Source organism: Aegilops tauschii, chromosome 7 (genome assembly GCF_002575655.3).
Source record: "Aegilops tauschii subsp. strangulata cultivar AL8/78 chromosome 7, Aet v6.0, whole genome shotgun sequence".
Lineage (NCBI taxonomy): Eukaryota > Viridiplantae > Streptophyta > Magnoliopsida > Poales > Poaceae > Aegilops > Aegilops tauschii.
In genome coordinates this window covers 585,999,613-586,017,555 of record NC_053041.3, presented here as the reverse complement: position 1 = coordinate 586,017,555, position 17,943 = coordinate 585,999,613, and positions in this window count along the sequence as shown.

The window sequence follows — 17,943 nt, the reverse complement described above, 5'->3', positions numbered from 1 at the left end:
AGATGATATAGCCACACACACATATGTAGTTCTAGATGATATCGATGACGATCATCATCCTCAAGCCTAGGCGGTGGGTGTTCCTGATAGTAATTAGGATGGCCTGTCCAACACGAAGATTCTTGCCAATAAGGAATCTCTTCCACCCAACCGAGTTTAAGTGTGCGCGACCGTCGGTGTCCATGCGGTAAGTACAGGTGGTGACGGAGCCCCTTGCGGTAAGGCGTAATCCAGCTGAGCCTTCTTCATCAGGCTCGATACCACAACTCACAGATAGGTTCTTTGGCAATTTCTGAATAGGAAAAACATACCAATTAATAAATAGCTTCGCACATACTCTTGCAAATATATTTGTATTAAGTCTAGATTTCTACACTATCAAAAGACACAGTACTACGCATTTGTACTAATTAATCATGAATTCTACTAATAAATATATATGGATTATCTACACTATTAATAGTTCCTTGGATTCTACACTAATAAGCATGTGATCAGACTCTACACTAAAGCATATCATCGACTAGATTCCACAAAGCTTATCATTGGACTCTACACTAAGCATATCATCGGATAATTTGCATTTGTAAGTATAACAATAAAGCATATATATATATATATATATATATATATATATATATATATATATATATATATATATATATATCCTCAAATTACTACAGCCAGTATAACATACCATTTCATGCCGATCGACCATGGTACTTGTCAGGCGGGTCACGAATGGCACCCCGACAAAGTCATCACGTGGCGGATTATGTCCCATAGGTTGCACACCTCCTCCTCGCTCAGCCTCATTCTTTGAGCTACAATGGCTTCATGAAGTGGGTTCTCATCATCTTCATCGAGTGGGTCCTCATTATCTTCATCATCTTCGTCATCTTCATCATCTTCGTCATCTTCATCATCTTCCACCAGGTTGAGATAAATGACAGCCAGCCTGGGTATTTCTGCTCTGAAGGAGAAGCTGGTCAACTCACCACCAGTAAGACGGATGTGGGCGAGGAAACGGGCCCATCCATCTCCTCCAATCTGCGACATATTACATCCTTTCTCAACCTCCATAGTGTACGACCCCCCAGGAGCCTCAAATGTCACAGTGTCTCCTGTCAGCTTGTTGAATTTCAACCTCACATTGCATGGGACGATCTGTGTAAAAAAAGCAAAATGACACAATGCAGTAATGCCAACACTAAAAATAAAATAGTTGTTACATTCCATCTAATTTCTTACCGCCGCATGACGAAAACTCGGCTGGAAGTAGATGCCGAACAGCTTGCCAGTTGCAAGGCTGCTGGCGCACCTTGACTTGCGCAGTCGACATAGTGGTGGTGGTGGCGGCGCCATTTTCCTAAAGCAATATGAGCAAAGGATTAACGATCCACTTCACAGGAAAGAAAAACAGTAGCATGTGATATTTTTGGTTCTTCCGCGAGAAGCAATTTCATGGACAATTATAAGGGTACCAAATAAGGGTACCACCTACCAAGACATTTCATCTATTTTGGCCCCTATTGCCTAAGATAATTGATTAAAAAAACAAGTGGCAAATTTAACTAAATTGGCACCTACATTTTGCCAAAAAATAACTTATTACAAAGAAACAAAAGCATCTACCTATCCATGTACAGAAAAAATAACAATAAAATGGTGCATACTAAATCAACTAGCCTACTAAATCCACTAGCATACTAAATCAACTAAGTCAAAATGTTCAAAATCAACTAGCCTACTAAATCTACTAAATCAACTAGCCTACTAAATCAACTAAATCAAAATGTTCTAAATCAACTAAATCAACTATCCTACTAAATCAACTAAATCAAAATGTTCTAAATCAACTAGCCTACTAAATCAACTAAATCATATCAACTAAATCAAAATGTTGCATATGAACTAGCCTACTAAATCAAAATGTAGCAGGGAGGAGGGAGAAGGAGGGGCGACTCGAGGAGGGAGAAGAGAGTAGGACGGAGGAGGAAGGCGGAGCGAGGAGGGGCCGGCCAGCGGCGAGTCGAGATAGGACGGAGGAGGAGGGTGGTACCGAGTCCAGCGAGGAGGAGGAGTTGACGGCGTCACAGAGGGAAGAGGGGTAGGCGACGGCGGCTGGCGGGGGAGTCGGCGGCGGGGGAGGACCGGCGCGCGGGGGGGTTGAGGGGGAGTGCGTGTGAGTGTGAGTGTGGATCGGATAGAGGAGAGCGTGGGGGCCGGGTTGGAGATAGCTAGTTTTTGTTGGGGAACGTAGTAATAATTCAAAAAATTTCTACGTGTCACCAAGATCAATCTAGGAGATGGTAGCAACGAGAGAGAGGGAGTGCATCTTCATACCCTTGAAGATCGCTAAGCGGAAGCGTTACAAGAACACGGTTGATGGAGTCGTACTCGCGACGATTCAAATCGCGGAAGATCCGATCTAGCGCCGAACGGACGGCGCCTCCGCGTTCAACACACGTACAACCCGGGAATGTCTCCTCCTTCTTGATCCAGCAAGGGGAGAGGAGAAGTTGAGGGAGAACTCCAGCAGCACGACGACATGGTGGCAATGGAGCTCGTGGTTCTCCGGCAGGGCTTCGCCAAGCACTACGGAGGAGGAGGAGATGTATGAGGAGGGAGGGGCTGCGCCAAGGAAGGGGTGTTGCTGCCCTCCCACCCCCTCAATATATATAGGGGGAAGGGGAGAGGGGGCCGGCCCCTCTAGATGGATCTAGAGGAGGAGGCGGCGGCCAGGGGAAACCCTAGATGGGTTTGGGCGCCCCCACCCCTTAGGAAACTTGCCCCCCAAGCCGGGAGGGGCGGCTGCCCTAGGGGTGGCGCCCCCACCTCTCCTGGTTACGTGAGAGGGGTTGGGAGGGGCGCACAGCCGCTTAGTGGGCTGGTTTGCCCCTTCCCCTTGGCCCATAAGGCCCCCCAACGCTTGCCGGGGCCTCCGAGACCCCTTTCGGACACGCTGGTCGTCACCCGGTACCCCCGGAACAATTCCGGACTCTAATACCCTTCATCCAATATATCGATCTTCACCCCCGGACCATTCCGGAGTTCCTCGTCACGTCCGGGATCTCATCCGGGACTCCGAACAACCTTCGGTAACCACATACTATTTCCCATAACCACTATAGTGTCACCGAACCTTAAGTGTGTAGACCCTACGGGTTCGGGAACCATGTAGACATGACCGAGACGTTCTCCAGCCAATAACCAACAGCGGGATCTGGATACCCATGTTGGCTCCCACATGTTCCACGATGATCTCATTGGATGAACCACAATGTCGGGGATTCAATCAATCCCGTATACAATTCCCTTTGTCTATCGGTATGTTACTTGCCCGAGATTCGATCGTCGGTATCCCAATACCTCGTTCAATCTCGTTACCGGCAAGTCTCTTTACTCGTTCCGTAACGCATGATCCCGTGGCTAACTCATTAGTCACATTGAGCTCATTATGATGATGCATTACCGAGCCCAGAGATACCTCTCCGTCATACGGAGTGACAAATCCCGGTCTCGATTCGTGTCAACCCAACAGACACTTTCGGAGATACCTGTAGTGCACCTTTATAGCCACCCAGTTATGTTGTGACGTTTGGTACACCCAAAGCATTCCTACGGTATCCGGGAGTTGCACAATCTCATGGTCTAAGGAAATGATACTTGACATTAGAAAAGCTCTTAGCAAACGAACTACACGATCTTGTGCTATGCTTAGGATTGGGTCTTGTCCATCACATCATTCTCCTAATGATGTGATTCCGTTATCAATGACATCCAATGTCCATGGTCAGGAAACCATAACCATCTATTGATCAACGAGCTAGTCAACTAGAGGCTTACTAGGGACATGTTGTGGTCTATGTATTCACACATGTATTACGGTTTCCAGTTAATACAATTATAGCATGAACAATAGACAATTATCATGAACAAGGAAATACAATAATAACCATTTTATTATTGCCTCTAGAGCATATTTCCAACAGTCTCCCACTTGCACTAGAGGTAATAATCTAGTTCACATCACTATGTGATTGTAATGAATCCAATACCCATGGGGTTTGTTCATATCTCGCTTGTGAGGGAGGTTATTAGTCAACGGGTCTGAACCTTTCAGATCCGTGTGTGCTTTAAAAATCTCTATGTCATCTTGTAGATGCAGCTACCACGCGCTACTTGGAAGTATTCCAAATAACTGCTCTACTATACGAATCCACTTTACTACTCATAGTCATCCGGATTAGTGTCAAAGTTTGCATCGACGTAACCCTTTACGACAAACTCTTTTACCACCTCCATAATCGAGAAAATTCCTTAGTCCACTAGTTACTAAGGATAAATTCGACCGCTGTCATGTGATCCATTCCTGGATCACTCATGTACCCCTTGACTGACTCATGGCAAGGCACACTTCAGGTGTGGTACACAGCATAGCATACTGTAGAGCCTACGTCTAAAGCATAGGGGACGACCTTCGTCCTTTCTCTCTCTTCTGCCGTGGTCAGGTCTTGAGTCTTACTCAATACTCACAGCTTGTAACACAGCCAAGGACTCCTTCTTTGCTGATCTATTTTGAACTCCTTCAAAATCTTGTCACGGTATGTATTCATTTGAAAGTACTATTAAGCGGTTTTGATCTATCCTTATAGATCTTGATGCTGAATGTTCAAGTAGCTTAATCCAGGTTTTCCATTGAAAAACACTTTTCAAATAACCCTATATGCTTTCCAGAAATTCTACATCATTTCTGATCAACAATATGTCAACAACATATACTCATCAGAAATTCTATAGTGCTCCCACTCACTTCTTTGGAAATACAAGTTTCTCATAAACTTTGTATAAACCCAAAATCTTTGATCATCTCATCAAAGCGTATATTCCAACTCCGAGATGCTTACTCCAGTCCTTAGAAGGATTGCTAGAGCTTTGCATACTTGTTAGCATCTTTCAGGATTGACAAAACCTTCTAGTTGTATCACATACAACCTTTCCTCAAGAAAATCGTCGAGGAAACAATGTTTTTGACATCCTATCTGCAAGATTTCATAAATAATGTAGTAACTGCTAATATAATTCCAACAGACTCTTAGCATCGCTACGAGTGAGAAATTTCATCATAGTCAACTCCTTGAACTTGTCGGAAAACATCTTAACGACAAGTCGAGCTTTCTTAATGGTGACACTTACCATCATTGTCCGTCTTCCTTTTAAAATCCATCTGCACCCAACAGCCTTACGACCATCAAGTAGTTCTTCCAAAGTCTATACTTTGTTTTATACATGGATCCTCTCTCGGATTTTATGGCCTCGAGCCATTCGTCGGAATCCGGGCCCACCATCGCTTCTCCATAGCTCGTAGGTTCATTGTTGTCTAGCAACATGACTTCCAAGACAGGATTACGTACCACTCTGAAGTAGTACGCATCCTTGTCGACCTACGAGGTTTGGTAGTGACTTGATCCGAAGTTTCATGATCACTATCATAAGCTTCCACTTCAATTGGTGTAGGTGCCACAGGAACAACTTCCTGTGCCCTGCTACACACTAGTTGAAGTGACGGTTCAATAACCTCATCAAGTCTCCACCATCCTCCCACTCAATTCTTTCGAGAGAAACTTTTCCTCGAGAAAGGACCTGTTTCTAGAAACAATCACCTTGCTTCCGGATCTGAAATAGGATGTATACCCAACTGTTTTGGGTATTCTATGAAGATGCATTTATCAGCCTGAAACTTTTTCACATAAGCGTCGCAGCCCCAAACTTTTAAGAAACGACAACTTAGGTTTCTCTAAACCATAGTTCATACGGTGTCATCTCAACGGAATTACGTGGTGCCCTATTTAAAGTGAATGCGGTTGTCTCTAATGCCTAACCCATAAACGATAGTGGTAATTCGATAAGAGACATCATGGTATGCACCATATCCAATAGGGTGCAGCTATGATGTTCGGACACACCATCACACTATGGTGTTCCAGGCGGTGTTAGTTGTGAAACAATTTCCACAATGTCTTAATTGTGTACCAAACTCGTAACTCAGATATTCATCTCTATGATCATATCATAGACATCTTATCCTCTTGTCAGGATGATCTTCAACTTCACTCTGAAATTACTTGAACCTTTCAATATTTCAGACTTATGTTTCATCAAGTAAATATACTTAGAATCTACTCAAATCATCTGTGAAGTAAGAGCATAACGATATTCACTGCGTGCCTCAGCACTCATTGGATTGCACACATCAAATGTATTACTTCCAACAAGTTGCTCTTATTTTCCATCTCACTGAAAATGAGGCCTTTCAGTCATCTTGCCCATGTGGTATGATTTGCATGTCTCAAGTGATTCAAAATCAAGTGAGTCCAAACGATCCATCTGCATGGAGTTTCTTCATGCATATATACCAATAGACATGGTTCGCATGTCTCAATCTTTTCAAAAATGAGTGAGTCCAAAGATCCATCAACATGGAGCTTCTTCATGCGTTTTATACCAATATGACTCAAATGGCAGTGCCACAAGTATGTGGTACTATCATTACTATCTTATATCTTTTGGCATGAACATGTGTATCACCACGATCGAGATTCAATAAACCATTCGTTTTAGGTGCAAGACCATTGAAGGTATTATTCAAATAAACAGAGTAACCATTATTCTCCTTAAATGAATAACCGTACTGCGATAAACATAATCCAATCATGTCTATGCTCAACGCAAACACCAAATAACAATTATTTAGGTTTAACACCAATCTCGATGGTAGATGGAGCATGCAATGCTTGATCACATCAACCTTGGAAACACTTCCAACACATATCGTCATCTCACCTTTAGCTAGTCTCCGTGTATTCCGCAGCTTTTATTTCGAGTTACTAACACTTAGCAACCGAACCGGTATCTAATACCCTGGTGCTACTAGGAGTACTAGTAAAGTACACATTAATATAATGTATATCCAATATACTTCTGTTGACCTTGCCAGCCTTCTCATCTACGAAGTATCTAGGGTAGTTCTGCTTCAGTGACCGTTCCCCTCATTTCAGAAGCACTTAGTCTCGGGTTTGGGTTCAACCTTGGGTTTCTTCACTAGAGCAGCAACTGATTTGCCGTTTCATGAAGTATCCCTTCTTGCCCTTGCCCTTCTTGAAACTAGTGGTTTTACTAACCATCAACAATTGATGCTCCTACTTGATTTCTACTTTCGCGGTGTCAAACATCGCGAATAGCTCAAGGATCATCATATCTATCCCTGATATGTTATAGTTCATCACGAAGCTCTAGTAGCTTGGTGGCAGTGACTTTGGAGAACCATCACTATCTCATCTGGAAGATTAACTCCCACTTGATTCAAGCGATTGTAGTACTCAGACAATCTGATCACATGCTCAATGATTGAGCTTTTCTCCCTTAGTTTGCAGGCTTAAAAAACTTGTCGGAGGTCTCACACCTCTGGACGTGGACACGAGCCTGAAATCCCAATTGCAGCTCTTGGAACATCTCATATGTTCCGCGACGTTTCAAAATGTCTTCGGTGCCTCAATTATAAACCGTTTAACATTACGCACTGAACTATCACGTAGTCATCAAAATGTGTATGTCAGATGTTCGCAACATCCACAGACAACGCTCGAGGTTCAGCACACTGAGCGGTGCATTAAGGACATAATCCTTCTGCGCAACAATGAGGACAGTCCTCAGTTTACGGACCCAGTCCGCATAATAGCTACTATCAACTTTCAACTAAATTTTCTCTAGGAACATATCTTAAACAGTAGAACTAAAGCGTAAGCTACGACATAATTCGCAAAGACCTTTTGACTATGTTCATGATAATTAAGTTCATCTGATTATTTAATGAACTCCCACTTAGATAGACATCCCTCTAGTCATCTAAGTGATACATGATCCGAGTCAACTAGGTCGTGTCCGATCATCACGTGAGACGGACTAGTCATCATCGGTGAACATCTTCATGTTGATCGTATCCACTATACGACTCATGTTCGACCTTTCGGTCTCTTGTGTTCCGAGGCCATGTCTGTACATGCTAGGCTCGTCAAGTCAACCTAAGTGTTTCGCATGTGTAAATCTGGCTTACACCCGTTGTATGCGAACGTTAGAATCTATCACACCCGATCATCACGTGGTGCTTCGAAACAACGAACCTTCGCAATGGTGCAAATCATAAAGTGACATGATATGGCCAATATCATCTTGCGCCTTTTTGATCTCCATCTTCGAGGCACGGCATGATCACCTTCGTCACCGGCATGACACTATGATCTCCATCATCATGATCTCCATCATCGTGTCTTCATGAAGTCGTCTCGCCAACTATTACTTCTACTACTATGGCTAACGGTTAGCAATAAAGTAAAGTAATTACATGGAGTTTTCATTGACACGCAGGTCATACAATAAATTAAGACAACTCCTATGGCTCCTGCCGGTTGTCATACTCATCGACATGCAAGTCGTGATTCCTATTACAAGAACATGATCAATCCCATACATCACATATATATCATTCATCACATTCTTTTGGCCATATCACATCACATAGCATACTCTGCAAAAACAAGTTAGACGTCCTGTAATTGTTGTTGCATGTTTTACGTGGCTGCTATGGGTTTCTAGCAAGAACGTTTATTACCTATGCAAAACCACAACAGTGATATGCCAATTGCTATTTACCCTTCATAAGGACCCTCTTCATCGAATCGATCCGACTAAAGTGGGAGAGACAAACACCCGCTAGCCACCTTATGCATCAAGTGCATGTCAGTCGGTGGAACCTGTATCACGTAAGAGTACGTGTAAGGTCGGTCCGGGCCGCTTCATCCCACAATGCCGCCGAATCAAGATAAGACTAGTAACGGTAAGCAAATTGAACAAATCATCGCCCACAACTACTTTGTGTTCTACTCGTGCATAGAATCTACGCATAGACCTAGCTCATGATGCCACTGTTGGGGAACGTAGTAATAATTCAAAATTTTCCTACGTGTCACCAAGATCAATCTAGGAGATGCTAGCAACGAGAGAGAGGGAGTGCATCTTCATACCCTTGAAGATCGCTAAGCGGAAGCGTTACAAGAACGCGGTTGATGGAGTCATACTCGCGGCGATTCAAATCGCGGAAGATCCGATCTAGCGCCGAACGGACGGCGCCTCCGCGTTCAACACACGTACAGCCCGGGAACGTCTCCTCCTTCTTGATCCAGCAAGGGTCGAGGAGAAGTTGAGGGAGAAATCCAGCAGCACGATGGCATGGTGGCAATGGAGCTCGTGGTTCTCCGGCAGGGCTTCGCCAAGCACTACGGAGGAGGAGGAGATGTATGAGGAGGGAGGGGTTGCGCCAAGGAAGGGGTGTTGCTGCCCTCCCACCCCCTCAATATATATAGGGGGAAGGGGAGAGGGGGTCGGCCCCTCTAGATGGATCTAGAGGAGGAGGCGACGGCCAGGGGAAACCCTAGATGGGTTTGGGCGCCCCCACCCTTTAGGAAACTTGCCCCCAAGCCGGGAGGGGCGGCTGCCCTAGGGGTGGCGCCCCCACCTCTCCTGGTTATGTGAGAGGGGTTGGGAGGGGCGCACAGACCCTTAGTGGGCTGGTTTGCCCCTTCCCCTTGGCCCATAAGGCCCCCCAACGCTTACCGGGGCCTCCGAAACCCCTTTCGGACACGCTGGTCGTCACCCGGTACCCCCTGAACAATTCCGGACTCCAATACCCTTCGTCCAATATATCGATCTTCACCTCCGGACCATTCCGGAGTTCCTCGTCACGTCCGGGATCTCATCCGGGACTCCGAACAACCTTCGGTAACCACATACTATTTCCCGTAACAACTCTAGCGTCACCGAACCTTAAGTGTGTAGACCCTACGGGTTCGGGAACCATGTAGACATGACCGAGACGTTCTCCGGCAAATAACCAACAGCAGGATCTGGATACCCATGTTGGCTCCCACATGTTCCACGATGATCTCATCGGATGAACCACAATGTCGGGGATTCAATCAATCCCGTATACAATTCCCTTTGTCTATCGGTATGTTACTTTCCCGAGATTCGATCGTCGGTATCCCAATACCTCGTTCAATCTCGTTACCGGCAAGTCTCTTTACTCGTTCTGTAACGCATGATCCCGTGGCTAACTCATTAGTCACATTGAGCTCATTATGATGATGCATTATCGAGTGGGCCCAGAGATACCTCTCCGTCATACGGAGTGACAAATCCCAGTCTCGATTCGTGTCAACCCAACAGACACTTTCAGAGATACCTGTAGTGCACCTTTATAGCCACCCAGTTACTTGTAACGTTTGGTACACCCAAAGCATTCCTACGGTATCCGGGAGTTGCACAATCTCATGGTCTAAGGAAATGATACTTGACATTAGAAAAGCTCTTAGCAAACGAACTACACGATCTTGTGCTATGCTTAGGATTGGGTCTTGTCCATCACATCATTCTCCTAATGATGTGATCCCGTTATCAATGACATCCAATGTCCATGGTCAGGAAACCATAAGCATCTATTGATGAACGAGCTAGTCAACTAGAGGCTTACTAGGGACATGTTGTGGTCTATGTATTCACACATGTATTACAGTTTCCAGTTAATACAATTATAGCATGAACAATAGACAATTATCATGAACAAGGAAATACAATAATAACCATTTTATTATTGCCTCTAGAGCATATTTCCAACAGTTTTAGCAGTAGCGCTCTAAAGGCAAAGGCGCTACTGCTAAACTACCTAGCAGTAGCGCGGTCCGAATAAAAGCGCTGCTGCTAGAACTAACTTCGCGGCGGGGTCGTGGGAATTATAGCAGTACCGCGGCTTAGAGGAGGCGTACTGCTGCTACGTCTATTTCAGCAGCGAGTACTGTCGGAGCGCGCTACTGATACATTGCAGCAGCGCCTTATTTTAAAACTCGCTCATGGTAAGATCCTGTGTATAAGCTTTTCCCTAGTAGTGTCATACCCGGCAGGCGTCCTGGTTGAGGAGTGCGCCGGGCTGGTAGGTGCCCCATACCCGGCTGGCGTCCTGGTTGGGACCTCAGGTCCTAGATGTTTAGGTTTGACTGCGCTGTCTGCTTGGTATTAGGCCCAGACTATCAGTGCCCCTTCATCAATTGGATAGGAGTAGCGACAGTTGTTGCTTAGATGGTGGCTTTAGTCTTACTGTTGTATAACTTTGTAAGGTCTTATGAGAATAATTAATAAAGTGGTTGTATGCATCGCCCAGATGCAAAGGCCGGGGTCCTCCTCCTTTTCTAAAAAGAAAGCTACTAGATGTTGATATGTACATTATGGAACAAGACAGAATATATTAAATTGGGCATGATGAAAGGTACGAAACACGAACAAGTTGCTGGTAAGAAGAATGCAGACTGAAGTATCCATAGTACATGTTCAGACAAAAAGAGGATAACCAGCAGAGATAGAAAGAATCACAAAAGTGTCGTTCAGCACATATAAAACAATCACAGGAACTATAATAAAAACATTGTTTCATCCCTATATATCCCAACTGATCAATCCAGTGGCACCAACACTATGTGCCGACACAAGAAGCACCAATTTCACCACCAAATCATTTCATCTCGTCAAACTTAGGACATCAACAAGTATTAGCAATAGCTACATCCATCCATGGAGGAGGATCACTCCATGGCCGAGCTCCAAGAAACCCTAGACTAGACACGCAAAGGGGCGGGAGGGGCGGCACGGAGGGGAAGAGAGGGGGTGCGTAGAGATACGTACCGGGGTTAAATTTAGCTTTCCAACCAGCGTCGAGGTGGCTGCCGCTGGCAATGACACGTTGAGGAGGCGCTCGTCTCGCCTGTTCCGTGTTGGTGCCCTCGAGACTTCGTAACCACGTGGATTCAGAGGAATCGATGGTGATCGAGAGGGGTTGGGCTGTGGAACCTCGCCTACCAAATGGGTCGATCGTGGGGGATTTCTAGGGCTCTTGAGGATTATCCTCTGAAATCCCCTTCAACCCTCGCATATCAGCCGAGGCCTGCGAATCAACCTATGGTTGGATGGTTAACCGAGGCATGCGAATCAACCTATGGTTGGATGGTTAGAGGGACAGTGGGCTCAGTCTCTCGAAACGTCTCCTCCCACTGAATGCGCATCGCCGGAAATCCTGAAATAAATCCAGGAATAATGCGAGCACCAGGACTTGAACCCTGGTGGGCTGGAGATACCACTGTCCCTCTAACCATCCAACCATAGGTTGATTTGCGTCATGGGATGTAACTAACCAGTACTATTTCCGCAAAGAAAACAATACTATGAACTATTCTAAATTTGTTTTCTTTTGCAAAAAGTGCTGTGAACTGTTAATTTTAATCCCATTGAAAATTTTCAGGAAGATTAATGAGACGAGCAAAAACGTTGGGGTATTAAATTTAGGACAACGCTAACGCCCACACGTGTGGTGGGAGCCAAACCCGCCACACGCCCTATAACACACGGACTACGCCATGTCACCGCATGCATGCATGTGGAAATCTTTTTGGATTTTTTATTTTTAAATTGTTTTATCTTTTAAATGAAAATCCGATTAAAGATCCGTTTTCACCATTAAATCCCTCGCGACGAGATCTTCGATACTAGATCTCATATCAATATATTTCGATGAAATTCTTTTTTTGTTAAAAGTTGTCATGTCTATTGCACATGAATTGCCATGATGGTTACATTGAAGTTGCCATGATATGTTTCAGCTATTTTCTTCTACATTTAAAAGTAAATTTTGACATATTATAAAACGGGGAATTAAGAAACTAGACTTGCCATGCACCATAAACTAAAATTGACATGATACATGCACTTAAAATTGCCATGGTTGATACAAAAAAATATTTTCATGATCAAAGTACTGGAATTGCCATCATCAAAAAATTAAAATTGCCATAATCTACAAACTAAAATTGCCACATGGCAACTTTAGTTTAAGCACTATGGCAACTACAGTGTAAACATCATGGCAACTTTTCGGCAAAAAAAAAATTCGTCGAAACATATCAACATGGGGTCTAGTTTTGAAGATCTTGTCGAGACAGATTTAATGGTGAAAACGGATTTTTAATTCACTTTTTTAATTAGGAGATAAAATATTTTTAAGCCGAAAACCAAAAAGATTTTTGCTGATGTCATCTGTTCATACGTGGCAAAATGAGTGGTGATGGAGGCGTGTGGGCGATGTGCAAACGCCCACACGTGTGGGCGTTAGTTTTTCCGTAAAATTATTTTACCACAAAGTACAAAACTTATTTATTTTATGCAAGTCAATGTTGGATAAATTAGTGTTTTTTTAATAATTTAGTCCATAAGTACATCATGACTGCATTCCTAAAAGTATTAATCTCATATTGTAAACTAATCATGCGAGCACTTACTATGCATATCTATGATAACTTGAAGTCGGCAAACACAAGAACCACTAAAGGGTGGCTTCTCCTGCGGCAAGTGAGGCAAGCAGCACGGGATCGGTCCCAGCAATGGTTGTGGCACAACGGCGGCGGCTGCACACGCAGTGCTGCCTCATTCCCGCTCAGCTCGCCCATGGCATAGATCATACCTTAGTCAGAAAGGTCAAAGCTGTGGCGGTGATAACTACATAATCGATTGTCGTCTTATTGAGGGCATGAGAATTGTTACCGATGGCATTTGTTCTTTTGTTGGTGAATAAGATCTTTTGTTGGTGAATTCTTCTATTATAGATTCAAGTGTTGAACCATTGAGTGCACCAAGAAATTAACTGGACATATTCAACGGTGATCATGGTTCCTATACTGTCTAAACTTTTTTCATGTTTTTTCTCAAAAGTATTAGGATTACGTATTCATGCAAGATATTTTTGTCAAGTAGCTATTCTTAGCCTTTTCTAGTTTCACCAGTTCTGGTATTTGTTCTTTTCCTCTCGTTCACGAGTGAAACCCTGGCGCTGCCAGGAGAGGCAAGCCTTCCAGCACCGTCCTCCAGCGGCTCTCCTCCGTCGACGACCTCGGCCGTTGGTGCTGAGGAGGGTCGCCGGATCCATGCATGTGGACAGTTCTTAGGCCAGAGTAGCTTAGTTTTTTAGGCTGTTCATCGTCTTGGCTTCGGCGTCAGCGATGGTGCCGCCGTATAAATTTTCTTTAGATCCTACTCCGACAAGGCGATTGGTCCTATGGCCGGGGATGGATCTGGAATCCATTATGTTCAAGAAAGGATGGTGTGGCGGCGACGACATCCTTGTGGTGGACCTGTGTCCTCAGGCTCCGTTGTTTCGATGACGTTTAGTCCAGCGCCGATGCGGAGCTTGGAGATAGTGCAGGAGCAGATGCAGATTATGGTCTGCATCGATGACATCTGCAAGATGGTGGATCATGAGTTGGGTTCATGCTACGTGGATGTCAGGTATGGTTTCCTGCTCCGACGTCTTACTCATGTGGGGGCGCCAGATCTGGAGTTCGATGGCGTGTCCGGGGTGTTTCCCTGGTTTGATTCGTTCAACGATAATGGTTTCGCCTTTGACGAGCCACCTTGGAGGTCCGCAAAGCTATCTATCAGCGATGAGCCGCATCGAGCTCGGGTGTGGTGGTAATCCGTCATTTCTTTTCTTTGATGGTTGTTGCGGTGGTGCTAGAGGCAGGTGACGGGTGTTGGTGTCAAGCTCAGAGATTTTTTCGGTCTTGTTGGTAATCTTACTTCTTGGCTGGTGTTCCTTTCTGCAAAGGCTAGCATTCTACTATGTATTCAGTTTTGCCAGGTCGGTGTGTACATGACTTATACTATGATCCTTATGATATAAATGAGACACGTATAACCATTTCGATTAAATTCTTCATTCGAACCACCAGTTTGATTAAATTCTTGTAATCCTTTCATCTCCTCTCCAACCAGTTTGTTTTTCTGCTTCACAAATGTTATTTCTGTTACCTTTTTTTTGGAAAAGGGGTGATGCCCCGGCCTCTGCATCAGGTGGATGCATACGGCCACTTAGATAAATAAAATAGGTTCCACAATGTCGAAAAGTCGTAAAAGAAAACTACGTCGAGCTCACATAGACCTCGTCACGAAGATACAAAAAAAAGGCCATAAAGCCACAACCGGCTGGCAGAAAAATAGGTATGGAAACTAATTGCCAATCCTATTACATGACCGCCATCCAAACCGGTTGAATATATCCCGCACTACCATCTCCCACCGGACAGATCCAGTAACCAAACGCTCCCTGGCCTCCGTCGGAGTGAGTAGGGACCACATACGGATCAACGCCGTAGCTCGGAATACAACCTGCAAAAAATGAATAGTAGTTATTCTGTTAAAAGCCAAATCATTTCTGCAGTTCCAAATTGCCCATAACAACGCACAAACTCCTACACGAATGTGTCTAGCTGTACCGGACTCTATCCCATCCAGCCACGTTCCAAATAACGACCCGACCGAACTCGGAGGAGTAATGTTAAAAGCAATTTGCACTGAGCGCCACAAATTTTTTGCCAACGGGCACTCAAAGAATAGATGCTTAATGGTTTCATCCCGATCACAGAAACTACACCTAGTAGATCCTGTCCAATTGCGCTTAACCAAGTTGTCCTTTGTTAGAATGACCTGTTTATGGACAAACCACATAAACACTTTGATTTTCAAAGGAACTTTAACTTTCCAAACATGTTTGGAGTTAGGAATGACACTCGAGTTAATAACATCGATGTACATCGATTTAACGGTAAAATGTCCAGACCTAGTAAGCTTCCAACACAACTGATTGGGCTGATGTTGTAGCTGAACCTCCATCAGTCTACGCACCAGATGAAGCCAAGCTTCCCATCTATTACCAACCAGCACCCTTCTAAATTGAATATTAAGGGGTGTGGCCTGCATAATCGTTGCCACAAGCGCATCACGGCGATGCACAATACGATACAGAGTTGGGTACTGTAACGCCAACGGAGTCTCACCAAGCCAGGTGTCCTCCCAGAAGCGAGTATCATTACCATCGCCGACTATAAACTTTGTTCTATTAAAGAAGGCTGTCTTAACTCTCATAAGCCCCTTCCAAAATGGCGAATCAGTTGGTCGCATTGTCACCTGTGACAAAGTTTTGTATTGTAAATACTTGTTACGAAGTATCTGTGCCCAAGTCGCATCAGTCCCATCTGATAACTTATATAGCCACTTACTAAGCAGGCATCTGATCCTTGGGACGACAAATAATATCCCACTTGGCGAGTCTGTACTTTATTTTTAGATCATCACTCTGCCAAAAAAATCTTGACCGATAAAAGTCCAGCCGTTTCCTAACCCCAACTGGAACCTCAAAGAAAGATAGTAGGAACATCGGCAAACTTGTGAGCACCGAATTAATAAGAATCAACCGGCCTCCATAAGACAGAAGTTTGCCCTTCCAACAACTAAGTTTCTTTTCGAACCGATCTTCGATACATTTCCATTCTCTATTCGTGAGCTTACGATGATGAATGGGTATACCTAGGTAAGTAAAAGGTAAATCCCCTAATTCACAACCAAACAATTGCCTATAAGCCTCTTGTTCCTCCTTGGCTCGACCAAAGCAGAACAACTCGCTTTTATGAAAGTTAATCTTTAAACCGGACAATTGTTCAAATAAACACAACACCAGCTTCATGTTTCTCGCTTTTGCCAAGTCATGCTCCATGAAGATGATTGTATCATCAGCGTATTGCAAAATAGACACACCCCCATCAACTAGGTTAGGCACCAAGCCACCTACCTGACCGGCGTTCTTTGCCCTACCTATGAGAATGGCCAACATATCAACTACAATGTTGAACAATATAGGGGACATTGGATCTCCTTGTCTCAGGCCTTTGTGTGTCTGAAAATAATGACCTATATCCTCATTGACTTTAATTCCAACACTACCTTTTTGCGTAAAGGATTCTACCTGGCGTCGCCAGGCCTCATCAAAACCCTTCATGCGTAAAGCCTGTTGAAGGAAAGGCCATTTGACTTTGTCATACGCTTTTTCGAAATCCACTTTGAAAACAACCCCATCCAGCTTTTTCGTGTGGATTTCATGGAGTGTTTCATGTAGGACCACAACACCCTCAAGAATGTTCCTGTCCGGCATGAAGGCCGTTTGGGTAGGCTGCACAACGGCATGCGCGATCTGTGAGAGCCTATTGGTCCCGACCTTGGTGAAAATTTTGAAGCTAACATTAAGAAGACAGATTGGCCTGAATTGCTCAATTCTCACTGCCTCTGCTTTCTTAGGAAGAAGGGTGATCGTTCCAAAATTTAGCTGAAAAAGATGAAGCTGCCCAGCAAACAGATCATGGAACAAAGGCAACAAATCTCCTTTAATAATAAACCAGCATTTCTTATAAAACTCCGCTGGAAATCCATCTGGGCCAGGCGCTTTGTTAGTTTCCATTTGTGAGACGGCATCAAATACCTCTTTCTCGGTAAAAGGAGCCGTCAGAACATCATTCTCCACAACTGTGTGCTGAGGAACATCCTCAACCCTGGACTCATCCAGAGACACACCGTTATTGTCTGGAGAACCAAACAACTGCTTATAGAATTCAGTAATGTACAATTTTAGGTTCTCCTGTCCTACAATTGTACCCTCATCTTGCTCAAGCTGAAACATCCTCTTCTTTCGATGCTTACCATTAGCAATCATATGAAAAAATTCAGTGTTCGCATCCCCCTGGACTACTCTCCGGACCTTGGCCCGCAACGCCCACTTCAACTCTTCTTCCCTAAGAAGTTCCTTCAGCCTCAATTCCGCGTCCATCTTGGCTTGAAGCTCCGCTACTGGCAGAAGCGTGGTTTCTGCCTTTACATCTAGGGACTGAATAAGGGAGAGGAGCCTTTCCTTTTCAACCTTATAAATCCCACTAAGATGCTTAGCCCATCCACGCAGGACACTCC